This window comes from Eleutherodactylus coqui, chromosome 1 (assembly GCF_035609145.1).
Source record: "Eleutherodactylus coqui strain aEleCoq1 chromosome 1, aEleCoq1.hap1, whole genome shotgun sequence".
Taxonomy (NCBI): Eukaryota; Metazoa; Chordata; class Amphibia; order Anura; family Eleutherodactylidae; genus Eleutherodactylus; species Eleutherodactylus coqui.
In genome coordinates this window covers 425,830,417-425,858,225 of record NC_089837.1, presented here as the reverse complement: position 1 = coordinate 425,858,225, position 27,809 = coordinate 425,830,417, and positions in this window count along the sequence as shown.

The window sequence follows — 27,809 nt, the reverse complement described above, 5'->3', positions numbered from 1 at the left end:
CTCCCCTGCTACTTGGCCCTCGGAACTGCGCCTTCTGCCGCTAGCACTGTCAGATGGGAAGTTTAGCATCACATTGTCCACCAGGGCCCTGTGGTAATGCATCACTCTCGTACCCCTTTCCTCTTTGGGAATGAGAGTGGAAAGGTTCTCCTTATACCGTGGGTCGAGAAGGGTGTACACCCAGTAATCCGTGTTGGCCAGAATGCGTCTAACGCGAGGGTCACAAGAAGTCAGCCATGTGTGCCAGGGTGCCAGTACGCAAGACATGGCTGTCCTCGCTAGGAAGATGACTTTCTGGATCCTCCTCCTCCTCCTCCACAGCCCATACACGCTGAACAGATGAGAGGCAAGCAGCATGGGTACCCTCTGCAGTGTGGCCAGCTGTCTCTTCCCACTCCTCCTGCTCCTCCCCCTCCTCCTCCTCCTCCAAAACGCGCTGAGATATAGACATGAGGGTGGTCTGGCTATCAAGCGACATACTGTCATCCTCCATCTCCTGTTCCAACCACAAAGCGTCAGCCTTTATGCTTCTCAGCAGGCATAGCTGCGGGATGGTAACGCTAATGATTGCAGCATCGCCGCTCACCATCTGGGTAGACTCCTCAAAGTTTCCGAGGACCTGGCAGATGTCTGCCATCCAGGCCCACTCCTCGGTAAAGAATTGGGGAGGCTGACTACCACTATGGCGCCCATGTTGGAGTTGGTATTCCACTATTGCTCTACGCTGCTCATAGAGCCTGGCCAACATGTGCAGCGTTGAATTCCACTGTGTGGGCACGTCGCACAGCAGTCGGTGCTCTGGCAGATTAACAGATGTTGCAGGGTCCTCAGGGTGGCAGCGTCCGTGTGGGACTTGCGGAAATGTGCGCAGAGCCGGCGCACCTTGCCGAGCAGGTCAGACAAGTGCGGGTAGTTTTTCAGAAACCGCTGAACCACCAAATTGAAGACGTGGGCCAGGCATGGCACGTGTGTGAGGCTGCCAAGTTGCAGGGCCGCCACCAGGTGTCGGCCGTTGTCACACACGACCATGCCCGGTTGGAGGCTCAGCGGCGTAAGCCAGAGGTCGGTCTGCTCAGTCAGCCCCTACAGCAGTTTGGGGGCCGTGTGTCTCTTGTCACCTAAGCTGAGTAGTTTCAGCACGGCCTGCTGACGCTTGCCCACTGCTGTGCTGCCGCGCCACACTGACTGCTGCGACGTGCTGCTCACACTTCCTAATTGAGATGTAGTGGTTGCGTAGGAGGAGGGGGAGAGGAGTGGGTTTAGAGGAGGTGGCATAGACCATCTCAGATACCAACACCAAGGTAGGACCCACTATTCTGGGTGTGGGTAGGACGTGAGCGGTCCCAGGCTGTGACTCGGTCCCAGCTTCCACCAAATTCACCCAATGTGCCATCAGGGAGATATAGTGGCCCTGCCCGCCAGTACTTGTCCACGTGTCCGTGGTTAAGTGGACCTTCCCAGTAACCGCATTGGTGAGGGCACGATTTATGTTGAGGGACACGTGCTGGTGTAGGGCTGGAATGGCACACCGGGAATAATAGTGGCGACTGGGGACAGAGTAGCACGGGACCACCGCCACCATCATGTTTTTGAAAGCCTCCATTTCCACAAGCCTGTATGGCAGCATCTCCAGGCTGATTAATTTGGCAATGTGCACGTTTAAAACTTGTGCGTGCGGGAGCGTGGCGGCATATTTTCGCTTTCGCTCCAATGCTCGCGCTAGCGACAGCTGAACGCTGCGCTGAGAGACATTACTGGATGGGGTCGAGGACAGTGGAGGTGAGGGTGTGGGTGCAGACCGGGAGGTGCTCGTGCCTGTGTCCTGAGAGGGGGGTTGGATCTGTGTGGCAGGTTGGGGCACAGGGGAAGGGCTAGTGGTGCGACCTGGAGGTGGTGAACGGCCTTCGTCCCACCTTGTGGGGTGCTTGGCCATCATATGCCTGCGCATGCTAGTGGTGGTGAGGCTGGTAGTGGTGGCTCCCCGGCTGATCTTGTTGCGACACAGGTTCCACACCACTGTTCGTCAGTCGTCCGCGCTCTCACTGAAAAACATCCACACCTTTGAACATCTAGCCCTCTGCACGGAGACTTCGCGCGAGGGTGTGATTTGGGAAACAGTTGGGGGATTCTTCGCTCTGGCCCTGCCTCTACCCCTGGCCACCCCACTGCCTCTTCCAACCTGTCCTGCTGCTGCACTTGCCTCCCCCTCTGAAGACCTGTCCTCGGTAGGCTTCGCAATCCAGGTGGGGTCAGTAACCTCATCGTCCAGCGGCTCTTCCTCTGAATCCTCTGTGCGCTCCTCCCTCGGACTTACTGCCCTTACTACTACCTCACTGACAGACAACTGTGTCTCATCATTATCATCCGCCTCACCCACTGAAAGCTCTTGAGACAGTTGCCGGAAGCCTCCAGCCTCATCCCCCGGACCCCGGGAACTTTCCAAAGGTTGGGCATCGGTCACGGCAAACTCCTAAGGTGAGAGAGGAACCCTTTTTTCCCACTCAAGGCAGGGACCCGAGAACAGTTCCTAGGAGTCTGCCTGCTCATCAGAATATGTCATTTTCATGGAGTGAGGAGGCTGGGAGGAAGGAGGAGCAGCAGCCAGAGGATTCAGAGTTGCAGCAGTGAACTGCGTAGAAGACTGGGTGGCCGATACATTGCTGGATGCATTTTCTGCCATCCACGCCAGGACCTGCTCACACTGCTCTGTTTGTAATAAAGGTCTACTACGTGGACCCATAAATTGTGATATGAAGCTGGGGACTCCAGAAACTTGCCTCTCTCCTAATCCCGCAGCAGCCGGCTGTGATTCACCTGAACCAGGAACTTGGCCTGTTCCCACACCCTCACTTGGACCTCCGCGTCCTCGTCCGCGTCCTCGACCCCTACCCCTCATCATGGCGGATTACGAATAGAGCAGGGGTCAAGTAAATTACCCCACTGTACAGCACTGTCAACTGGGCCTTAATTCACCGCACACAGAGACTTGTAGATAGCGGAGGCTCTATGCTGTGACTAGGAAAAAGTAACCCGCTGTCTCGCGCTAATACCTTGGGGTAATTGACTGCTCACAGAGACTTGTAGATTATAGGCTGTGTGAAGTGGGAGAAGACTGTAAAGGCAGTGGATAGTGCTAGTAACTGCGGCGATCTCAATCCCACCAACGGAAATGGTATTGTGCGATGCTCTGCACAGCGGCTGAGCTGAAATACTTAGCAGTGGCCCCGGTAATATTATGGTACTGTTTAGCGTTGAGAACGCGGTCTAATTCACTGCAGAGAACTATCTAAATAATTATGGAATTATTTGCGTACACTTTCACGCTGACAGCGGTATTGTAATGCAAACTCCAGACAGAAAAAAAATATACGGAAGGCTGCAAACAGGCCTAGCTGTGAAATAGTGAAGCAGTACAACTCCCAGCAAGCACCCAGCAAAATGCAGACGGTGAGATGCAGGCCAAGGAAGGAGCTGTATTTTTTTTTGTTTGAAAAAGAATACAGGCTGTATACTGTCTATATCACTTTCCCTCTAAAAGTGTGCGTATAATTCACTGCAGACACAGACCGGTGTAAATAATTATGGAATTATTTGCGTACACTTTCACGCTGACAGCGGTATTGTAACGCAAACTGCAGCCAGAAAAAAATTATACGGAAGGCTGCAAACAGGCCTAGCTATGAAATAGTGAAGCAGTACAACTCCCAGCAGGCACCCAGCAAAATGCAGATGGTGAGATGCAGGCCAACGAAGGAGCTGTATTTTTTTTTGTTTGAAAAAGAATACAGGCTGTATACTGTGTATATCACTTTCCCTCTAAAAGTGGCTGTGTTGGCCCTACACTGTGCGTATAATTCACTGCAGACACAGACCGGTGTAAATAATTATGGAATTATTTGCGTACACTTTCACGCTGACAGCTGTCAGACCTCATCTGAAATATTGTGTCCAGTTCTGGGCACCATAATTTAAAAAGACATTGAAAACTGGAGCAAGTTCAGAGAAGATGCTAAGTGCTCTGCAAACCATATCCTATGAGGAACGGTTAAAGGATCTGGGAATGTTTAGTTTGCAAAATGAAGGCTGAGAGGAGACTTACTAGCTGCCTACAAATATCTGAAGGGCTGTCACTAGAAATGAGCGAGTATACTCGCTAAAGGCAATTGCTCGAGCGAGCATTGCCTTTAGCGAGTATCTTCCCCGCTCAAGACTGCAGGTTCGGGTGCCGGCGCGGGGGAGCGGTGAGTAGCGGCTGTCAGCAGGAGGGAGCGGGGGGGAGAGAGGGAGAGAGAGATCTCCCCTCCGTTCCGCCCCGCTCTCTCCCGCAGCTCCGTGCCTCGCTGCCGGCACCCGAACCTGCAGTCTCAAGCAGGGGAAATACTCGCTAAAGGCAATGCTCGCTCGAGCAATTGCCTTTAGCGAGTATACTCGCTCATCTATAGCTGTCACAGAGCAGAGGGATCAGCCCTATTTTAATTTTGCAGAAGCAAAGACCAGAAGCAATGGGATGAAACTGAAAGAGATGAGACATAAATTAGATATTATGTCACTGAGGCAGAAGGATCAGAGAAAAAGATCCGAAAATAATTTTACTTGGTTGATCCTTTTAAAATATAACCTTTATTGATAACTAATTAAAATAAATGAGGCCTCCAAACAATAAGTAAGACAAACAACAAACCACAACACACAACGCACAAAACGTGGGACCCAAAAGGGTCAGAAAAAGATGCTGGGATGATGTGATATCAAACAACCACCAATCTCAAAGTAATTCACAACTACTTCTGGACAGAATTTGATGATTCAACGTTTCAAAGTCTTGTTGAAGTGTTGTGATAAAGAGCAATATCCTCCACCTAATAGCGTGGAGCAAATGACCAATACGTTTTAAATAGAGATGAGCGAACACCAAAATGTTCGGGTGTTCGTTATTCGGAACGAACTTCCCGCGATGTTCGAGGGTTCGTTTCGAACAACGAACCCCATTGAAGTCAATGGGCGACCAGAACATTTTAGTATTTCGCCGATGCTCGCTAAGGTTTTCATGTGTGAAAATCTGGGTAATTCAAGAAAGTGATGGGAACGACACAGCAACGGATAGGGCAGGCGAGGGGCTACATGTTGGGCTGCATCTCAAGTTCACAGGTCCCACTATTAAGCCACAATAGCGGCAAGAGTGGGCCCCCCCCCCTCCTAACAACTTTTACTTCTGAAAAGCCCTCATTAGCAATGCATACCTTAGCTAAGCACCACACTACCTCCAACAAAGCACAATCACTGCGTGCATGACACTCCACTGCCACTTCTCCTGGGTTACATGCTGCCCAACCCCCCCACCACCACCACAGCGCACACCAAAGTGTCCCTGCGCAGCCTTCAGCTGCACTCATGCCACACCACCCTCATGTCTATTTATAAGTGCGTCTGCCATGAGGAGGAACCGCAGGCACACACTGCAGAGGGTTGGCACGGCTAGGCAGCGACCCTCTTTAAAAGGGGCGGGGCGATAGCCCACAATGCTGTACAGAAGCAATGAGAAATAAAATCCTGTGCCACCGCCATCAGGAGCTGCACACGTGGGCATAGCAATGGGGAACCTATGTGCCACACACTATTCATTCTGTCAAGGTGTCTGCATGCCCCAGTTAGACCGGGCTTTTTAATTCATAGACACAGGCAGGTACAACTCCCTATTGTGAAGTCCCTGTCGACCGACAGCATGGGTGGCTCCCTGGAACCCACCGGCGGTACACAAAAATATCCCATTGCATTGCCCAACACAGCTGAGGTAGTAATGTCGTGCGTAATAGAGGTGGGCTTCGGCCCACACTGCATGCCCCAGTCTGACTGGGGTTCTTTAGAAGTGGACACATGTAGGTTACACTCCCTGTGGACCCACTGCCTGGGTGGGTGCCAGGAAGCCACCGGCGGTACATAGAAATATCCCATTGCATTGCCCAACACAGCTGAGGTAGTAATGTCGTGCGTAATACAGGTGGGCTTCGGCCCACACTGCATGCCCCAGTCAGACTGGGGTTCTTTACAAGTGGACACATGTAGGTTACACTCCCTGTGGACCCACTGCCTGGGTGGGTGCCAGGAAGCCACCGGCGGTACATAGAAATATCCCATTGCATTGCCCAACACAGCTGAGGTAGTAATGTCGTGCGTAATACAGGTGGGCTTCGGCCCACACTGCATGCCCCAGTCTGACTGGGGTTCTTTAGAAGTGGACACATGTAGGTTACACTCCCTGTGGACCCACTGCCTGGGTGGGTGCCAGGAAGCCACCGGCGGTACATAGAAATATCCCATTGCATTGCCCAACACAGCTGAGGTAGTAATGTCGTGCGTAATACAGGTGGGCTTCGGCCCACACTGCATGCCCCAGTCAGACTGGGGTTCTTTACAAGTGGACACATGTAGGTTACACTCCGTGTGCACCTACAGCATGGGTGGCTCCCTGGAACCCACCGGCGGTACATAGAAATATCCCATTGCATTGCCCAACACAGCTGAGGTAGTAATGTCGTGCTTAATGCAGGTGGGCTAAAAATTTATTTGATTACACTGTAGGCGAGGGCCCACAAAAATTGCTGTATCAACAGTACTAATGTACATCCCAAAAATTGGCCATGGCCAGCCAAGAGGGCAGGTGAAACCCATTAATTGCTTTGGTTAATGTGGCTTAAGTGGTAACTAGGCCTGGAGGCAGCCCAGTGTAACGAAAAATTGGTTCAAGTTACAGTTCCAACGCTTTTAAGAGCATTGAAACTTTTAAAAATTGTTTAGAAAAATTATTTGAGTGAGCCTTGTGGCCCTAAGAAAAATTGCCCGTTCAGCGTGATTACGTGAGGTTTCAGGAGGAGTAGCAGGAGGAGGAGGAGGAGGAATATTAGACACAGATTGATGAAGCAGAAATGTCCCCGTTTTGGATGGTGAGAGAGAACGTAGCTTCCATCCGCGGGTGCAGCCTACGTATTGCTTACGTATCGCTGCTGTCCGCTGGTGGAGAACAGAAGTCTGGGGAAATCCAGCCTTTGTTCATCTTGATGAGTGTTAGCCTGTCGGCACTGTCGGTTGACAAGCGGCTACGCTTATCTGTGATGATTCCCCCAGCCGCACTAAACACCCTCTCCGACAAGACGCTAGCCGCAGGACAAGCAAGCACCTCCAGGGCATACAGCGCTAGTTCAGGCCACGTGTCCAGCTTCGACACCCAGTAGTTGTAGGGGGCAGAGGCGTCACCGAGGATGGTCGTGCGATCGGCTACGTACTCCCTCACCATCCTTTTACAGTGCTCCCGCCGACTCAGCCTTGACTGGGGAGCGGTGACACAGTCTTGGTGGGGAGCCATAAAGCTGGCCAGGCCCTTAAAGACTGTTGCACTGCCTGGGATGTACATGCTGCTCGATCTCCGCACCTCCCCTGCTACCTTGCCCTCGGTACTGCGCCTTCTGCCACTAGCGCTGTCGGATGGGAATTTTACCATCAGCTTGTCCGCAAGGGTCCTGTGGTATAGCAACACTCTCGAACCCCTTTCCTTCTCGGGAATGAGAGTGGGCAGGTTCTCCTTATAGCGTGGGTCGAGCAGTGTGTACACCCAGTAATCCGTTGTGGCCAGAATGCGTGCAACGCGAGGGTCACGAGAAAGGCATCCTAACATGAAGTCAGCCATGTGTGCCAGGGTACCAGTACGCAACACATGGCTGTCTTCACTAGGAAGATCACTTTCAGGATCCTCCTCCTCCTCCTCCTCCTCAGGCCATACACGCTGAAAGGATGACAGGCAATCAGCCGGTGTACCGTCAGCAGCGGGCCAAGCTGTCTCTTCCCCCTCCTCCTCATCCTCCTCATGCTCCTCCTCTTGTACGCGCTGAGAAATAGACAGGAGGGTGCCCTGACTATCCAGCGGCATACTGTCTTCCCCCGCCCCCGTTTCCGAGCGCAAAGCAGCTGCCTTTATGGTTTGCAGGGAATTTCTCAAGATGCATAGCAGAGGAATGGTGACGCTAATGATTGTAGCATCGCCGCTCACCACCTGGGTAGACTCCTCAAAATTACCAAGGACATGGCAGATGTCTGCCAACCAGGCCCACTCTTCTGAAAGGAATTGAGGAGGCTGACTCCCACTGTGCCGCCCATGTTGGAGTTGGTATTCGACTATAGCTCTACGTTGTTCATAGAGCCTGGCCAACATGTGGAGCGTAGAGTTCCACCGTGTGGGCACGTCGCACAGCAGTCGGTGCACTGGCAGCTTAAAGTGATGTTGCAGGGTGCGCAGGGTGGCAGCGTCCGTGTGGGACTTGCGGAAATGTGCGCAGAGCCGGCGCGCCTTTACGAGCAGGTCTGACAAGCGTGGGTAGCTTTTCAGAAAGCGCTGAACCACCAAATTAAAGACGTGGGCCAGGCATGGCACGTGCGTGAGGCTGCCGAGCTGCAGAGCCGCCACCAGGTTACGGCCGTTGTCACACACGACCATGCCCGGTTGGAGGCTCAGCGGCGCAAGCCAGCGGTCGGTCTGCTGTGTCAGACCCTGCAGCAGTTCGTGGGCCGTGTGCCTCTTATCGCCTAAGCTGAGCAGTTTCAGCACGGCCTGCTGACGCTTGCCCACCGCTGTGCTGCCACACCGCGCGACACCGACTGCTGGCGACATGCTGCTGCTAACACATCTTGATTGCGAGACAGAGGAGGAGGAGGAGGGTGCTTTAGTGGAGGAAGCATACACCTCCGCAGATACCAGCACCGAGCTGGGGCCCGCAATTCTGGGGGTGGGTAGGACGTGAGCGGTCCCAGGCTCTGACTCTGTCCCAGCCTCCACTAAATTCACCCAATGTGCCGTCAGGGAGATGTAGTGGCCCTGCCCGCCTGTGCTTGTCCACGTGTCCGTAGTTAAGTGGACCGTGGCAGTAACCGCGTTGGTGAGGGCGCGTACAATGTTGCGGGAGACGTGGTCGTGCAGGGCTGGGACGGCACATCGGGAAAAGTAGTGGCGACTGGGAACTGAGTAGCGCGGGGCCGCCGCCTCCATGATACTTTTGAAGGACTCAGTTTCCACAACCCTATACGGCAGCATCTCAAGGCTGATGAATTTTGCTATGCGGACGGTCAACGTTTGAGCGTGCGGGTGCGTGGCGGCGTACTTGCGCTTGCGCTCGAACACTAGCGCAAGCGACGGCTGGACGGTGCGCTGAACTACACTGCTGGATGGGGCCGAGGACAGCGGAGATGAGGGTGTGGGTGCAGGCCATGAGGCGGTAGTGCCTGTGTCCTGAGAGGGGGGTTGCATCTCAGTGGCAGGTTGGGGCACAGGGGGAGAGGCAGGGGTGCAAACCGGAGGCGCTGAACGGCCTTCGTCCCACCTTGTGGGGTGCTTGGCCATCATATGTCTGCGCATGGTGGAGGTGGTGAGGCTGTTGGTGTTGGCTCCCCGGCTGAGCTTTGCGCAACAAAGGTTGCACACCACTGTTCGTCGGTCGTCAGGCGTCTCTGTGAAAAACTGCCAGACCTTAGAGCACCTCGGCCTCTACAGGGTGGCATGGCGCGAGGGGGCGCTTTGGGAAACACTTGGTGGATTATTCGGTCTGGCCCTGCCTCTACCCCTGGCCACCGCACTGCCTCTTGCAACCTGCCCTGCTGATGCCCTTGACTCCCCCTCTGAAGACCTGTCCTCCTTAGTAAGCCTTGCACACCAGGTGGGGTCAGTCACCTCATCGTCCTGCTGCTCTTTCTCTGAATCCTCTGTGCGCTGCTCCCTCGGACTTACTGCCCTTACTACTACCTCACTGCAAGACAACTGTGTCTGATCGTCATCGTCCTCCTCACCCACAGAAAGTTGTTGAGACAGTTGGCGGAAGTCCCCAGCCTCTTCCCCCGGACCCCGGGAACTTTCGAATGGTTGGGCATCAGTGACGATAAACTCCTCTGGTGGGAGAGGAACCGCTGCTGCCCAATCTGAGCAGGGGCCCGAGAACAGTCCCTGGGAGTCTTCCCGTTCCTGAGCAGGTGTCATTGTAGTGGAGTGAGGAGGCTGGGAGGAAGGAGGAGCAGCAGACAGAGGATTCGGATTTGCAGCAGTGGACGGCGCAGAACTGCGTGTTGACGATAGGTTGCTCGAAGCACTTTCTGCCATCCAGGACAGGACCTGCTCACACTGCTCATTTTCTAATAACCGTCTCCCGCGTGGACCCATTAATTGGGCGATGAATGTGGGGACGCCAGAAACGTGCCTCTCTCCTAATCGCGCAGCAGTCGGCTGCGACACACCGGGATCAGGAGCTCGGCCTGTGCCCACACCCTGACTTGGCCCTCCGCGTCCTCGGCCGCGTCCACGTCCTCTAGGCCTACCCCTACCCCTCAGCATGCTGTATTACCAGTGATTTGATTTCACAGGCAGGAAATAAATTGGCGCAAGACTGCAGGCCAAATATAATTTTTTCCCTTTTTGGAAAACGAAAGGCCCCACTGCCTCTAGTGAATGAATAATCTAAGTTTAATAACTGTGCTGTGTCCCTGCTAATGTGTCACAGAACGTGAGGGTAGCAGAGTTATTATAACTCTGGCAGAGCAGGTATTTTTTTCCCAATTAAGGAAAGCAAATGGCGAAGCCAGCAGTAAAGCGTAGCTGGGTGCGTCTGATTTTTCAACGTTGTTCACGCAGCTCACACGTGTCCACAGCCCTTAGGACGGACAGAGGCTGGACAAATAGATTTGTTTTCATTTTTTTTCAACCAAAAGGCAGCACTGCGTATTTTCAATGAACATGAGAAGTTTAATAACTGTGCTGTGTCCCTGCTAATGTGTCACAGAACGTGAGGGTAGCAGAGTTATTATAACTCTGGCAGAGCAGGTATTTTTTTCCCAATTAAGGAAAGCAAATGGCGAAGCCAGCAGTAAAGCGTAGCTGGGTGCGTCTGATTTTTCAACGTTGTTCACGCAGCTCACACGTGTCCACAGCCCTTAGGACGGACAGAGGCTGGACAAATAGATTTGTTTTCATTTTTTTTCAACCAAAAGGCAGCACTGCGTATATTCAATGAACATGAGAAGTTTAATAACTGTGCTGTGTCCCTGCTAATGTGTCACAGAACGTGAGGGTAGCAGAGTTATTATAACTCTGGCAGAGCAGGTATTTTTTTCCCAATTAAGGAAAGCAAATGGCGAAGCCAGCAGTAAAGCGTAGCTGGGTGCGTCTGATTTTTTAACGTTGTTCACGCAGCTCACACGTGTCCACAGCCCTTAGGACGGACAGAGGCTGGACAAATAGATTTGTTTTCAGTTGTTTTACAAGCAAAAGGCCGCACTGCGTATATTCAATGAATAATAACTGTGTTGTGGCCCTGCCTATACAATTCTTTCCCTGCAGTATCAATGGAGGGTGCAATGCTCTGCAGAGGCGATTTTGAGAAGAAAAAAAATATGCAGCACAGCTAACAGCAGCCAGCACAGTACTGCACACGGTTAAATATGGCCCTAGAAAGGACCGTTGAGGTTCTTGAAGGCTACACTCACTCCTAACACTCTCCCTGCCTATCCAACACTTCTGTCCCTAATGCCGGGTGCAACGCTCTGCAGAGGCGATTTTGAGAAAAAAAAATAATTGCCACTGCTAACAGCAGCCAACACACAGCTATCAGTGGCCCTAATAAGGACCTTTGGGGGTCTTGAAGCCTACACTAACTACCAATTCTTTCCCTACAGCAGCTCCGGTACAAACAGCACTGTCCCTCATCTAACTCACCAGGCATCTGAGGCGAGCCGCGGGAGGGGCCGACTTTTATATTAGGCGGACACCTGATCTCCCCAGCCACTCACAGCAGGGGGGTGGTATAGGGCTTAAACGTTGCAGGGGGAAGTTGTAATGCCTTCCCTGTCTTTCAATTGGCCAGAAAAGCGCGCAAACGTCTCAGGGAAGGAAGTGAAAGTTACCAGAACACCGCATGGTGTTCGTTACGAATAACGAACATCCCGAACACCCTAATATTCGCACGAATATCAAGCTCGGACGAACACGTTCGCTCATCTCTAGTTTTAAAGTACGCTTGGCCTAAATTGAGAGGACGAGACCTCCAGTGTACTTTCTATTACTTCATATCTACACTGCTGGTTACACAAACATGGTGGCTGAAAAAACGGTACCCAGCATTACCACTACTGCACACTAATGATAAGCAGAAAGTAATGGTAAATAACTAAATATCCTACAAAAAGGAGTAATTCGCAGGTATTGATGATGAAATACAAATATCTGAGATGATAAACGGTCCGACGCGTTTCCGTTAGATAAATAACTCATCAGGGACCCATATAGAAAATAAAGGCCTGGCTAAAGTATCCAGGAGGATAATGAGTTACATAAACTATGTAAGGAGTGCTTTTTGTAAAAATATAAGGAGACAACCAAAGTGATGTATACGGTTGTGCTTCCTTAACAAAGCGTCCACAAAACTGTGGGAGATGGATACCCTGGAGTATTGGTAACGCCTATAGGACAAAAGGCATTAAACCAATAAAAGATAACATGAACAGGGATCCAAAATACCCTGATTTATACAGAGGTTCTTTGGAGAGGTTATCCCACTGTCCCAGCCTCTGATGAATGGGCTGAAATAACAAGTGGAATGATAACCCTTTCAATGTACTTAGAGAGATTGAGTCAATGCTCAAAAGTAAACTACTGCTTATCAATAACTAGTAGAAAAAAATAAATTGTAGGAAGCACCAATAATCAACCATCTATCTAATTGAAGAGTAAAAGGTTCCCTATGCTCCTAACAGAGGAGTAGAGGCAATGCTCAATGGTAAAATGACCTGCAGTTGCTAACTAACTCGTAGTTCAGTTAAAGACTAGAGATGAGCGAGCACCAAAATGCTCGAGTGCTCGTTACTCGAGTCGAACTTTCAGTGATGCTCGAGAGTTCGTTTCGAGTAACGAACCCCATTGAAGTCAATGGGTGACTCGAGCATTTTTGTATATGACTGGTGCTCCGCTAAGGTTTTCATTTGTGAAAATCTTAGCAAATCACCAAAGTCATGTAAAAAACACAGAAATGGATAGGGCAGGCGAGGAGCAACATGCAGGTCTGCATTTCAGGCTCCGAGGTCTCACTATTGAGCCACAATAGTGCCAAGAGTGAGACACCCCCCCCCCACCCCCACTGTCAGCATAACTGTAACAGCTGTGGCAGAGCAGAACGATGTTAGCCCATTGAATTCAATGCAGCCGGCAATACAGCCGGCTCCATTGAAAGCAATGGGCTGCCGGTGAGCGCGGGATGAATTTTCGGGAAGGGCTTAAAAATATAAGCCCTTACCTGAAAAAGAAAGATTTTAGTGTAAAAAAGAATAAAAATGCAGGCATTCCCTTCAATGGAGCCGCTGCTGCTGCCGGCGACTCCATTGAAGACAATGGTCCGCTGGCACACCTGAATTCTTTTTCAGGGAAGGGCTTTACATATAAGCCATTCCCTGGAAATGAATTAAAAGTGATTTGAAAAACAAAAAAAATAGATACTCACCTCCCTTCAGCTGCCAGGGCACAGCCGTGTCTTCTCCTGCTGTCCCCTGCACTGTGGTGCTGAACTGCTGTCATTCAGCTGAGAGCTGCGCTGAGCCAATCAGAGGCAGCATTCACTCACCCATTCATGAATTCATGAATGGGTGTGAGTGAGATCTGCCTCTGATTGGTCAGGCTGTGACCAATCAGAGGCAGCTCATTCAGCAGGCGGGGATTTTAAATCCCCGGCTGCTGAATACTACAGAGAGCAGTTCAGGAGAACTGCCAGCTGGCCGTGGCTGAACTCCGTCTGCCGGGAGCAGGTGAGTATATATATATTTTTTATTTTTACACATTTCTGGATGAATTGCAGGGAAGGGCTTATATATTTAAGCCCTTCCCGAAAATTCATTGTGCGATCGCCGGCAGTCCATTGCTTTCAATGGAGCCGGCTGTATTACCGGCTCCATTGAATTCAATGGGCTAACATCGTTCTGCCGGGACAAGGTGAGTATATTTTTTTTTTTACTTTTTACACATTTTAGGATGATTTTCAGGTAAGGGCTTATATTTTTAAGCCCTTCCCGAAAATTCATCCCGCGCTAGCCGGCAGCCCATTGCTTTCAATGGAGCTGGCTGTATTGCCGGCTCCATTGAATTCAATGGTCAGTGCTCGTTTAATCGAGATGAGCACCGCGTGGTGCTCGTCTCGAGTAACGAGCATCTCAAGCACCCTAATACTCGAACGAGCATCAAGCTTGGACGAGTATGCTCGCTCATCTCTATTAAAGATCCAAAGCAGCTAACTCTCTAAGAACTGAGTGGACGCAGCAAAGTCTCCAGTCCACCTTCTGACAGTGAGGGTGATCAGTGGGTCAAAATAAACAGAGGCTAGACAGATATCTGTCTAGAATTATTTACTGCATCCTGCATTGAACAGGGGGTAGGACCTGTTGACCCTGGAGGTCCCTTTCAACTCAAGAATTCTTTGATTCTGTGAACTTGCTGTGCCATGGTATGTTTACCCTCTAACTTACTTTACAAATGCTTTTTTTTATTAAAGATATGAGAACAGTAGTTTTCTTAATGGCTTAAGTTAACATAACTTTCAAAATCCAAGTCGAAATCTGCTACATCTGTATATCTGAACTTAGGTCCAAGTATGTATTTTGGGCATGGGGGTTGAGAAAGGGGACATGGCATACACTATTCTGTATCAGGTTATTGAATCCAAGAATATGTTAGTGGTACAGACACCAATCCAGGGGTTATAAAATGTTTGAATTGGCAGTGTGTTTTTTTTCATGCTGATAATGCCTCCATCAAAATACTAATGACCACCTGTCTGTGAGTGACTGTGTGAGTTACATGTGATGATGTCACCATCATGTGATCAGTCACAGGGGCTCTGAGCTCCACCCAAGACCACATGACGGTGATGTCATCACAGGTCTTAAAACATGCAGAGCCTGACAACAGCTGTGTGCTTACAGGACCTGTGATCATGTCAGCATCATGTGATCGGGGCAGAGCTTAGAGCCCAAGTGCCTGGTCACATGATCGTGACATCATCCCAGGTCCTGTAAGCACATGGCTACTGTCCGGCTCTACTGGTTTAGGACCTGTGACCAACTCTAATTAAAGATGAGCGAACACCAAAATGTTCGGGTTCGCGTTATTCGAAACGAACTTCCCGCGATGTTCGGGTGTTCGTTTCGAATAACGAACCCCATTGAAGTCAATGGGCGACCGGAACATTTTTGTATTTCGCCGATGCTCGCTAAGGTTTTCATGTGTGAAAATCTTGGCAATTCAAGAAAATGATGGGAACGACACAGCAACGGATAGGGACGATGTTAGCCCATTGAATTCAGTGGAGCCGTCAATACAGCCGACTCCACTGAATGCAATGGGCTGCCGGCGATCGCGGGATGAATTGTCGGAAAGGGGTTAAATATATAAGCCCTTCCCTGCAATTCATCCAGAAATGTGTAAAAATAAAAAATATATATATACTCACCTGGTGCCCGCAGACGGAGTTCAGCGCGGCAGGCTGCAGTTCTCCTGAACTGCTCTGAACAGCTGTGAGTAGTATTCAGCAGCCGGGGATTTAAAATCCCCGCCTGCTGAATAAGATGCCTCTGATTGGTCACAGCCTGACCAATCAGAGGCCAGCCCTCACTCACACCCATTCATGAATTCATGAATGGGTGAGTGAGGGCTGCCTCTGATTGGCTCAGGGGCAGGAGAGCTGCCTCTGAGCCAATCAGAGGCAGCCCTCACTCACCCATTCATGAATTCATGAATGGGTGTGAGTGAGGGCTGGCCTCTGATTGGTCAGGCTGTGACCATTCAGAGGCATCTTATTCAGCAGCCGGGGATTTTAAATCCCCGGCTGCTGAATACTACTCACAGCTGTTCAGAGCAGTTCAGGAGAACTGCAGCCTGCCGCGCTGAACTCCGTCTGCGGGCACCAGGTGAGTATATATATATTTTTTATTTTTACACATTTCTGGATGAATTGCAGGGAAGGGCTTATATATTTAACCCCTTTCCGACAATTCATCCCGCGATCGCCGGCAGCCCATTGCATTCAGTGGAGTCGGCTGTATTGCCGGTTCCATTGAATTCAATGGGCAAACATCGTTCTTCTCTGTCACAGCTGTTACAGCTGTGGCAGAGAAGAACGATTTGTCTTCTATATGTTCTCAATGGGGTTGGCGCTGCTGCCGCCGGCCCCATTGAGCGCATATAGAAAAGATTTCTCAGGGAAGAAAGTTAAAGTAACCCGAACATCCGAACATCGTGTGGTGTTCGTTACGAATAACGAACATCCCGAACACCCTAATATTCGCCCGAGCATCAAGCTCGGACGAGTACGTTCGCTCATCTCTAACTCTAATCCCTTACACTGTATTATAGTAGTAAGTGGCACCACCAGAAACACTGGTACTTGTATGGTTAATATGATTGACCTTGTAGAGATACTGGCTCATTCCAGTATTGCAGCATTAATGATTTGGCAGGAAAAGAAAGTATAAGAAAATTCAAATCAGGAGAATATCCTATAATAAGATACTAAATAGTATCGTTGTGTGGTTTGGCATTCAGGGAACAGAATAGATCAGTTTTATCATAATAAAGACATCTGACCAAAATTAATTGATCACAGAACACCTCCACCAAATGTAGAAGTAAGTTCCAGGGTCTCTTTTTCAATTTCCAGCAGTAGCCAGTAACAATACATCTTATTTGCTTAGAAACATAGCACTTGTAAAAGACAATCAGGTTAACCACTTCATGCCCAAGGGTTATTGATGCTCTTTTGTCCAGGTCACATTCTGCAGTTCTAGTACCCACTTTCAAAAAATCATAACTTTTTTATTTCTCCAGTGACATAACTACATAAGGGTTTGTTTCTTATGGGACAAGCTTTAACTTTGAATTGTGTTATTTAACATACTATAAAATGTATTGGAAGACTTTTACACATTTCTAAGTGTGGCAAAATGGGAAAAAAACTAAATTTCTTAATTTTTGGAAGGCTATTTTTATGGCATAAAAATGATTTATTTTGTTTGTCACTGCAATTACAGTGGGAACAAATTTGTAAAGTTTTTTTTTTATGCAGTACTACTTAAATGAAATTAAATCTTTTTTAAATCACTTTCTGTCAGTATCTTTTAATCCCCATATTTTTTTTTATTTCTCCATCAATGAGCTAAAGGTTCATTGGCCTGTGTTGAAAAGTTGAACCCTTCCATCCACCATATTAACAAAACAACTTTGCCATGATGCTTATGCTCACACTGACTAATCATCAGCATAGCATCTACATGGTGATCAACAGAAAAGTAGCCCAGCAACACACTAGTGTGTCCCCATTGAAAGCAATGGGAGAGGATTGCTATCCCCTGGTGCGGCTGTGACAGGTGCAGCAAAGGATTCCATGGATGTGAAACCTCTGGATGCTGTCACATCCAGGGATTTCCGATTTCTCTTCCAGAGAAGCCGTTAATAACAGCGAACACAGCGGGGACACGGTGAAACGGAGGAAGAGTCCTACTAACAACCAGCGGTGACAGGAGAGGCCGGCACGGACGGACCCACGAGCGGGGGCGGAGGAGCGGGAGCGCCCGACACAGAGGAAAACAGCGATTGCTGCAGAGACAGTGAGTACCGGCCTCCCCAGAAAGCCTATTATTATAACGGCTAGCGCAACTGGTGCCCCGACTATAGCTGCAGCATCTCGCCTCCCGACCGACACCATCCGGGCTCACTTACCCTCCAAAACTCGCCGCCATTACCCTCCCCCCCACCTCAGCTGCATAACTGAGAGCAAAGAGAGAGTGGCCGCATACAAAACAAAGACTCTACTTGCCACAAGACGAAACGGAGGGACTCCTAAGGGTATAGCCCTAATTTTTTTTGGTTCTGGTATGCCCAAAACCACATCACAAACAATTTTTCTGGACTAAATAGTTAAGTCTGCCCGTGCCATTTTCTAACAATTTTTCTGTGAACCCTCACAACACTACCTATACATGGGCAATTGCTAGCCCACACAGATGGTCATCTGAACCTATATAGTGCTGAGGAGGGTGCCTCTTGACCCACGGTACAAGAAAGACTTTAAGACCACTAAACTTCAAGGTTATCCATACAACTAATTATAACCCCATCTAGACCCATTGATAAAATAAAATGGTTGAAGGCACAAGAGAACGTAGCTGCGAACAGCCAGAGACACCGAGAAGACAAAAAAAACAAGCCGATATGCAGAAATTCCTAAAAAAAAAAAGTTCACAATCCCCTGGCACTCTGATGAAACCACCGTCATCACAGAATGTACCAGATCTCGTGTCACAAGACTCAGAGCCAGACAGCGACATTGAAGATGAGGAATGTGATCTCAGCGCACAAATCTCTAAATCCTTCCTACAGAAAGCCCTTATTAAAGTGACTCAACAAATTATGTCAGAACTCGCTGACATCAAATCTGAACTACAACAAATTGGCCACAGGATAGAAGACCTAGAGGAATCATGCTCCACAATTATTAAACATGCAAAAGCTACCTCGCAGGTATTAGAAACCCATCGCTCATACCTGGACCGGGCTCTCACACTAATCGAAGACCAAGAGAATCGAAGCAGACGTTGCAACATACGCATAAAAGGTCTCCCCGAATCCTGGGCTGTGGAGTCCCTACGCAAAGTTGCGGGTGAAATAGTCACAGAACTTCTGGGAGAAGAGCGAGCAGCACAGATTCAAATAGAAAGAATTCATAGGGCTATAAGGCCCAAACCCAAAGCAGAAGATCCACCAAGAGACGTCATCTGCGGCCTTCTCTCTTATATAGACACAAATGCCATTCTCAATGCCGCAAGAGCGCATCAACCACTCAAATACTGTGACGTCCCAATCCAACTTTTCCAAGATATTGCGCTGTCCACTCTAGCAAAAAGTCGCATGCTGAGACCACTCCTAGAAGTGCTAAAATCAAAAGGGATCCAATACTCCTGGCTATTTCCATTCGGGCTGTCAATCAATGAGTCAGGACGAAGATTGACAGTCAGAACACCTGAAGACCTCAGCACGATCTGGCAACACCTGAAAATCGATCCAATAGAATTACCTTCCTGGCTGCCAACACAATACGACTTGACCATCCCACCCTTACCAGAGGGAGAACCTTGGAAAATAAATTCGAAATTGAAATCTCCTAAAAGCAAGAAATACGCTTCTAAACACACATCTTAAGGCAAGAAAAGCCGCTCACCACGTATTGGAAAATTTGTCCTGATGAGCAGAGCACCAGACCTTCTAGAGAGAGGCATTGTTACGAGTCTTTCCAAGTTACTGAGTTACCGTTTTGAGCTTTACTCCGCCTGTAGAAACTGCAACACTCTTAAAAAGACTTTAACTGGAGGAGCAACAACACATTGCTAAAATGCCATAGAACCAAAATGGGACCTATAACCTGCAGAAGCAATGCTCGAGAAACACCAGATCCAAACGAAGCTAACAAGATAACAGAAAGAGAAGTTGGAATCTCCATGGAGGAAGACCCTTTTATCGCCGCACACCCATCCAGCAAAGAAATGAACTGTCAGACCTAGAACATCTATATCTAGGGGGGGTGGAGCTTGAGGTGGGGCTGAGACCCGGGGGTTGTACGGGGGTCGAACTCCGGGTCCACCTGCCAGGGAAAAGCATGCAGACCAAAATAGTATAGGGAGATTCTATGTTTCTCCCATGGGACTACGAGTAAGCTCAACGTGAAGAGAGTTCTTACAAGTTTTAATGATAGTTCTGATATGTCCTGACTCTCTTCCCACCTACCACCCCCCCCCCCCTCCCTTCCCCTTTTTTCTCTCCTCCTGTTTTTGTTTTTGCTTCTCTCTTCTTCTATTATATGCAGGTCAAGGAGCTCCGGCTCACAAGGTGCGACACTGAACCCACCTATAAGGACAAAAAGAAAGAATTTCTGGACGGTGCAGATGGGGCCGTAGATACTATGAGAGCCCTCACCACCAGAAAAACCACATACGTGAGTGAGCCTACAATACACGCAACACACACGCTCCGCCCTTCTGGAGGGGAGCGTGTGGATGAGAGAGACACTGACAACAGAAACACACCCGTGGGGTTGTCGGGGTGCCTCTGATCCTCGCACTTACACACCATTGAGTCTTAAACAACTGACTGGGCACTGCCCCTGTGTCAGAAAGCCATCGTTCACTGTAATTACTTTGTTAATTACCCCACACCTCTTCCCCCAAAACCCTAAGATCGCTTGCACGGAAATCAGACATAATTAAATATGCTTACTAAACTCCTACCAAACACCAGTACACAACACAGCTCCCGTAACAACATCCCCCTCCCCCCCCAAACAAAAACCTTGCCTCCCCAGATCGGCCCAAAAGGGAAAACAACGATCACTACCTTCAACACCAAGGGATTAAATTCACCAAATAAAAGGCACCATATGATCTGGCTTCTAAAAAAAAGTAAAACTAAAATAGCATTCCTTCAAGAAACCCATTTTAAGAGCAAGAAAATTCCGGCCCTTCCGAGAAACTACTTCGCACAGTGGTTCCACAGCTGTAATCCAACCTCAGCATCCAAAGGAGTTTCAATAGCCATTCAAAAAGAGCTCCCTTTCCAAAGTATTAACCAACTCACGGACTCAGAAGGACGTTACATTTTTGTAAAGGGGTCCATAAATGGTTCCCAATACACTTTAGCAAACATCTACGTACCAAACACCAACCAAAAAAACGTAACTCATTTATTTATTCATCAACGTCATTATATGAGGGCTTGTTTTTGCTGGACGAGTTGTATTTTTCAAGGGTGCTATTTAAAGTATAATTTACAGAAAAACTTTTAAAAAATTCTAAGTGGAGTAAAATGAAAAAAAAAACCTATATTCCACTATCTTTCAGTGGGTCTTGTTTGTACGGTGCACAAACTGCAACAAGAATAACATGATAACTTTATTCTATGGGTCAGTATGATTATTACAATACCAAACTTGTATATATATATATTTTTTTTTTATTTTTTTTTTTGCTGTAGTACTTGTAATTTTTTTGAAGACATTTATTTATTTTTAATTATTTTCTGCGGCCATCTTCTGCTCACTTTTTTATTTTTCCGTCGACGTAGTTGTGCAAGGGCTCATTTCTTGCAGGATGTCTTGTAGTTTACCAATTTGGAATACATACGACTTTTTGGTCGCTTTTTATTGCATTTTTTCTAAGAGACAGGGTGACTGAAAAAGTGCATTTCTAGCAGTCCTTTATTTTTCAGACAACGTCCACTGCGTGGAATAAATAATGCACTACTTTAATGGAACGGACTTTTACGTATGCAAAGATACCAAATGTATTTTTCTTTTATGCTTTGGATTTTTTATTATAGATATGGCAAAAGGGGGGTGATTTAAACTTGTATTACTTTTTTTTTCACTACAATTAATAAAACTTTATTGATCTTATTTTTACTTTTTTTAAGTCCCCCTGGGGGACAGCTGCCACCCGCACTGTATGAAGAGAGGTCATGCCGCGATCTCTTTTCATACATACCACGATGCTGCAGGACATAAATGTACGTTCTGGAGCCCGAAGGAGTTAATCTGCAGGGTTCATGGCATGGAAAAAAAAAAATTAAATGTGGCAGAAATAGATTAATCTCATCATACAGAAAATGGAATAGAAAGTGATCAAAATGCCGCACAGATCAACAAATGGTACTAATAAAAAATAAAGTACAACTCATCCCGCAAAATAAAAACTCTTAGACAGCTTTGTTGATAAAAAAAATTAAAATGCTAGGGGTCTTTGAATACAGCGATAAAAAAAAAATTCCTTTTTTTTTAAACTGTGAAAAAGTAGCGATAAAGAAAAAAGAAAAAAACTATTACAATTTGGTATTGGCATAAACGTACTTGTCTGTAAAATTACTTTAATATATTTATACTGCTCAGAGAACGCAGTGAAAAATAAAAATAAAAAACATGCTAGAATTACAGATTTTGTTAATCTTGCCCCTAGAAAAAATGAAATAAAAAGCGATCAAAATTTTGTATGTTCCTAAAAATTAGATAAATGAAGACTGGAGTTCATCCTGCAAAAAAAACAGGCCTTCTAGGGCTCTGGCAATGGAAAAATAAAATTAATACGGCTCTTGGAATGTGGTGCCACAAAAGCAAACCTTTTAGAAAAAAAAAGTTTGTAGGGCTCGTTCAGATGAGCGGAGATCCCCCCGCTTTTCCGTGCGGAAAAAAAAACACACTGCATGCGGAAAAAAATTTGCATGACCATGTCCATTGTCACCCATATGTTCTATCTTTGGTAGGTGTGTATTTTTGCCTGCACATGCGGTGCGTTTTTTTTCTGCGCAGAAAAACGTGTGGATCTCCGCTCGTCTGACCGAGCCCTAAATGCACAAAAATAGCAAAACATAAAAAAAACTGTATAAACTTGGTATTGGCGGAATTGTGTTGACTCAGATAATAATGTTATCACATTATTTATTCTACACGCTGAGCGCCGTAAAAATGAAATCCAAAAAACGAATGGCAGAATTTCTTTTTTTTCCCCAATCTCCCTACAAATTTTTTTTGCAAAAGTTATACAATACATTATATGTACCTAAAAATGATGCCATCAAAAATACAGCTTGTCTCACAAAAAACGAGCCTTCATATGGCTGTGTCAATGGAAAAATGAAAAAGTTTTGGCTCTTGGAACACGGCTGAAAAATTAGTTGAAATTAAATGATTGGCCCATTTAAAAATCTGCCCCGGTGGGTCTGACAGGGTGGTAAGAAACCCGCCACTAGAGGGGTTAAATGCCACTGTCAGAATTGGAATATTGAAAGATTGGGGATAATGTTCTGTGGTGTGCTATGTCATGTTGAATAGTAGAAAACTTAAAAATGTTACTTATACAACCCTAAAGTACATCCTCCTGACAGACCAGTTCTGGTACTGGCCATTGGCCAGTGTCAAGGCTGTCATAGCAGGCTGGCAAGGCCTATGTAGAAAAAGTTACAACAGCTGTGATTTATTGGACTTACGCAATAGAAAACAGCAAATTAAACTTGCAGCCCAAAGAGTAAAGGAAAATTTGTTGCAGCATACATTATATTTATATACCATTATTTTTATGCAATAGCATAATATGGAGGCAATATTGTACGTGAGATGATAGGGTTTGTTTTCAAGACAGGTTTTTCATTCCAGCCCTGGCTGTATGCATTTTGTTTTTCATTTATTGACTTCCGTTCACATTACTAATCACTTATGTATGGTTTACATATGCCTATATTGTGCCTCTACCAGAAAGAGTTTTCAAACATAATACGTATATGTACATTCAACACAAAATATAGCACTCACATGGAAACTATATGGATCTTCTCTGCGGATCTATACACATGTATGGAAATACTAAAAATGTTGTGATCCCTATTGACATTTATGGGAAAGCTGAAAGCATAAGACATTCAATGGAGTTGAATGCAAGTTTTTGTTTTTTTTTAACAGTCTGCATTTACACTGTTAAACTATCTAACCTATGCTATTGTGCATGAATCCATAGACTCAGTGTATTTGGTCCCTAAGATCAATTGCATCTACATCCATTAGACAAGGATATATAAATATTGTGGAAATAAATATTCTGCAATATTATAATCTACTTTATATCAATGTTACAATCAAACAATAGTTTCATTTGATTCCAACAACTTTAATTTGAGGTCGTTTTAACATAGCCGAGAAAGCTATGCGAGGTTTGTACAATGTGAGGTGCACAAATCTTGCACGAATATAAACCTCATTCTTTTAAATAGGGGCATACACACGAGCAGTATGCCTTACCTTTGGGCATGTCCTCACATTGCATCACCCATTGTTTTCAATGGGGCCACACATCATTGCACGGCATGTGAGGTGCACATGAGTGCGATGTGAGGTTTACCCATTAAAAACAATGGGAAACACTCTGCGATGTTTTTAGCCATGGTGGAGGATCGCTACTGCCCAGAAGTGCTGGGAGGCGGTTTTGATGCATCCGGTGGACATCACACGTTGGTGAGCACAATATCAGGTCAAGTTTTATGGCTCAATATCGCACTTGCCCATGTAAAATTAGCCTCAGTGCAAATTGCATTTTCGCTTCAATTACGGTTTTGTTATACAATATTTTTGTTATATTTGCTATATAAAAACAACTGATATATAATTATATTATGTAACTAGAGATGAGCGAGCACCAAAATGCTTGGGTGCTCGTTACTCGGGACGAAATTTTCGCGATGCTCGAGGGTTCGTTTCGAGTAACGAACCCCATTGAAGTCAATGGGCGACTCGAGCATTTTTGTATATCGCCGATGCTCGCTAAGGTTTCCATTTGTGAAAATCTGGGCAATTCAAGAAAGTGATGGGAACGACACAGCAACGGATAGGGCAGGCGAGGGGCTACATGTTGGGCTGCATCTCAAGTTTCCAGGTCCCACTATTAAGCCACAATAGCGGCAAGAGTGCCACCCCCCCTCCCAACAACTTTTACTTCTGAAAAGCCCTCATTAGCAATGCATACCTTAGCTAAGCACCACACTACCTCCAACAAAGCACAATCACTGCCTGCATGACACTCCGCTGCCACTTCTCCTGGGTTACATGCTGCCCAACCCCCCCCCCCCCCCGCACGACGCAGTGTCCACAGCGCACACCCAAGTGTCCCTGCGCAGCCTTCAGCTGCACTCATGCCACACGCTGGCCTCATAGCCACACCACCCTCATGTCTATTTATAAGTGCGTCTGCCATGAGGAGGAACCGCAGGCACACACTGCAGAGGGTTGGCACGGCTAGGCAGCGACCATCTTTAAAAGGGGTGGGGCGATAGCCCACAATGCTGTACAGAAGCAATGAGAAATATAATCCTGTGCCACCGCCATCAGGAGCTGCACACGTGGGCATAGCAATGGGGAACCTATGTGCCACACACTATTCATTCTGTCAAGGTGTCTGCATGCCACAGTCAGACCGCGGTTTTTTATAAATAGTCACAGGCGGGTACAACTCCGCAATGGGAATTCCGTGTGCACCCACAGCATGGGTGGCTCCCTGGAACCCACCGGCTGTACATAAATGTATCCCATTGCAGTGCCCATCACAGCTGTGGTAATGTCCGATTAAATGCAGGTGGGCTTCGGCCCACACTGCATGCCCCAGTCAGACTGGGGTTCTTTAGAAGTGGACACATGCAGTTACAACTCCGTGTGGACCGACAGCATGGGTGGGTGCTAGGAAGCCACCGGCGGTACATAAATATATCCCATTGCAGTGCCCATCACAGCGGAGGTAATGTCATGTTTAATGTAGGTGGGCTTCGGCCCACACTGCATGCCCCAGTCAGACTGGGGTTCTTTAGAAGTGGACACATGCAGTTACAACTCCCTGTGTACCCACAGCATGGGTGGGTGCCAGGAAGCCACCGGCGGTTCATAAATATATCCCATTGCATTGCCCATCACAGCTGAGGTAATGTCATGTTTAATGCAGGTGGGCTTCGGCCCACACTGCATGCCCCAGTCACACTGGGGTTCTTTAGAAGTGGACACATGCAGTTACAACTCCGTGTGGACCGACAGCATGGGTGGCTCCCTGGAACCCACCGGCTGTACATAAATGTATCCCATTGCAGTGCCCATCACAGCTGATGTAACGTCAGCTTTAATGCAGGTGGGCAAAAAATTAATTGGATTACACTGTAGGCGAGGGCCCCAAAAAATTGGTGTACCAACAGTACTAATGTACCTCAGAAAAATTGCCCATGCCCAACCAAGAGGGCAGGTGAAACCCATTAATCGCTTTGGTTAATGTGGCTTAATTTGTAACTAGGCCTGGAGGCAGCCCAGTTAAAATAAAAATTGGTGCAGGTGAAAGTTTCAACGCTTTAATGAGCATTAAAACGTATAAAAATTGTTTACAAAAATTATATGACTGAGCCTTGTGGGCCTAAGAAAAATTGCCCGTTCGGCGTGATTACGTCAGGTTTCAGGAGGAGGAGCAGGAGGAGGAGGATGAATATTATACACAGATTGATGAAGCTAAAAGGTCCACGTTTTTGATGGTGATAGAGAACAATGCTTCCATCCGCGGGTGCAGCCTACGTATTGTTTAGGTATCGCTGCTGTCCACTGGTGGAGAAGAGAAGTCTGGGGAAATCCAGGCTTTGTTCATCTTGATGAGTGTAAGCCTGTCGGCACTGTCGGTTGACAGGCGGGTACGCTTATCTGTGATGATTCCCCCAGCTGCACTAAACACCCTCTCTGACAAGACGCTAGCCGCAGGACAAGCAAGCACCTCAAGGGCATACAGCGCGAGTTCAGGCCACGTGTCCAGCTTCGACACCCAGTAGTTGTAGGGGGCAGAGGCGTCATGGAGGACGGTAGTGCGATCGGCTACGTACTCCCTCACCTTCCTTTTACAGTGCTCCCGCCGACTCAGCCTTGACTGGGGAGCGGTGACACAGTCTTGCTGGGGAGCCAGAAAGCTGTCAAAGGCCTTAGAGAGTGTTCCCCTGCCTGTGCTGTACATGCTGCCTGATCTCTGCGCCTCCCCTGCTACCTGGCCCTCGAAACTGCGCCTTCGGCCACTAGCGCTGTCGGATGGGAATTTTACCATCAGTTTGTCCGCCAGGGTCCTGTGGTATAGCATCACTCTTGAACCCCTTTCCTCTTCGAGTATGAGAGTGGAAAGGTTCTCCTTATACCGTGGGTCGAGCAGTGTGTACACCCAGTAATCCGTAGTGGCCAGATTGCATGTAACGCGAGGGTCACGAGAAAGGCATCCTAACATGAAGTCAGCCATGTGTGCCAGGGTACCTGTACGCAACACATGGCTGTCCTCACTAGGAAGATCACTTTCAGGATCCTCCTCCTCCTCCTCCTCAGGCCATACACGCTGAAAGGATGACAGGCAAGCAGCATGGGTACCCTCAGCAGTGGGCCAAGCTGTCTCTTCCCCCTCCTCCTCATCCTCCTCATGCTCCTCCTCCTCCTCCTCAACGCACTGAGATATAGACAGGAGGGTGCTCTGACTATCCAGCGACATACTGTCTTCCCCCGGCTCTGTTTCTGAGCGCAAAGCGTCTGCCTTTATGCTTTGCAGGGAACTTCTCAAGAGGCATAGCAGAGGAATGGTGACGCTAATGATTGCAGCATCGCCGCTCACCACCTGGGTAGACTCCTCAAAGTTTCCAAGGACCTGGCAGATGTCTGCCAACCAGGCCCACTCTTCTGTAAAGAATTGAGGAGGCTGACTCCCACTGCGCCGCCCATGTTGGAGTTGGTATTCCACTATAGCTCTACGCTGCTCATAGAGCCTGGCCAACATGTGGAGCGTAGAGTTCCACCGTGTGGGCACGTCGCACAGCAGTCGGTGCACTGGCAGATTAAACCGATGTTGCAGGGTGCGCAGGGTGGCAGCGTCCGTGTTGGACTTGCGGAAATGTGCGCAGAGCCGGCGCACCTTTCCGAGCAGGTCTGACAAGCGTGGGTAGCTTTTCAGAAAGCGCTGAACCACCAAATTAAAGACGTGGGCCAGGCATGGCACGTGCGTGAGGCTGCCGAGCTGCAGAGCCGCCACCAGGTTACGGCCGTTGTCACACACGACCATGCCCGGTTGGAGGCTCAGCGGCGCAAGCCAGCGGTCGGTCTGCTCTGTCAGACCCTGCAGCAGTTCGTGGGCCATGTGCCTCTTCTCTCCTAAGCTGAGTAGTTTCAGCA